The sequence below is a fragment of the Monopterus albus genome, unplaced genomic scaffold (genome assembly GCF_001952655.1).
Source record: "Monopterus albus unplaced genomic scaffold, M_albus_1.0 scaffold40.1, whole genome shotgun sequence".
Taxonomy (NCBI): Eukaryota; Metazoa; Chordata; class Actinopteri; order Synbranchiformes; family Synbranchidae; genus Monopterus; species Monopterus albus.
In genome coordinates this window covers 4,801,505-4,802,988 of record NW_018127920.1, presented here as the reverse complement: position 1 = coordinate 4,802,988, position 1,484 = coordinate 4,801,505, and positions in this window count along the sequence as shown.

Below are 1,484 nucleotides of genomic sequence, written 5' to 3'. Positions count from 1 at the left end.
GAAAGAAGAGGAATGAAAGTCAGTTGTAGTAAGACAGAATACATGTGTATGAACGAGAGGGAGGGAAGTGGAACAGTGAGGTTACAGGGGGTTGAGGGGGCTGCTTCACGGAGACCTGGCGAGTCCATCACAGACAGCATCATACAAGTACTGGGCTTCCAGGTGTACAGAGTGGATCGTGTAACAGTGCTGTCTGGGAAAACGAGAGGAGGGGAAATCTGTCTCTACATAAATGAAGGTTGGTGCACAGATGTCATAGTGCTCCTGAGAACATGTAACACTGATTTAGAGACTCGCTTTATCAATTGCAAACTTTTATTCTCCCTGAGAATTTAACTCTTTCATTGTAATCGAAGTGTATATAAGACTGCAGGTCCATGCTAGCGTACTACAGCTCCTGGCAGAACTAATAACTAGCGTGGAGCTAGAACATCCCAACTCTCCACTCATTGTTCTAGGGGACTTTAACAGCAAATCTCACCCACGAACTGCCCAAATACAGACAGCACGTCACCTGTCCCACCAGGGATAAAGTCACACTGGACCACTGCTACACACTGCTACACAATAAAAGACGCTCTGTCCCCCATGCAGCCCTCAGAATCTCTGATCACTGTATGGTCCATCATATTCCAACCTACAGGCAGAAACTTAAAGCTGTGAAGTCTGTGGTCAAAACAGTGAAGAGCTGGACTGAGGAGGCTAAGTCAGAGCTACAGGCCTGCTTTGACTGCAAAGAATGGAGTGTATTTGAGACTGCAGCTACAGACCTGGACAAACTCACTGGCACTGTCACATCTTATATCAGATTTTGTGAGGATGTGTGTGTGTGCACAAAAAGTCCTTCTGCACATACAACAACAACAACAAGCCCTGGTTTACAGCAAGACTCAAGCAGGAACACACTGACAAGGGAAATCAGAGCAGGAAAGAGGAGCTATTCTGAAAAGCTGAAAGCTCAGGTTTCAGCCAACGACCCCTCGTCTGTGTGGGGGAGCCTGAAAACCATCACTGGCATTAGAAAACCCTCCCCCCTGCTGTGGAGGACCGTCAACTAACAGATGACCTGAATGTATTCTACTGCAGGCTTGACAAACAGAACTCCCCCCTCACCCTCCCCACCTCAAATCCAGCAGCTGCTCCCATGACAATCACCACCCTTCCCTCCAGCCCCTCACCCCTCACCTCCAACTATCTGTGAAAAGGATGTGCATGGCCTCTTTAAAAACCAAAAGATCAGAAAGGCACCAGGCCCAGATAGCGTGACCCCCTCCTTCCTGAAAGTGTGTGCTGATCAGCTGGCCCCCATCTTCACACTCATCTTCAACAGGTCACTGGAGCTGTATGAAGTCCCCTCTTGCTTCACGCACTTCACCATCATCCCAGTGCTACAGACCCCCTGCAGTTCGCCTACCGGGCAAACAGGTCAGTGGACGATGCAGTGAACATGGCACTGCATTACATCCTGCAACACCTAGACTCCC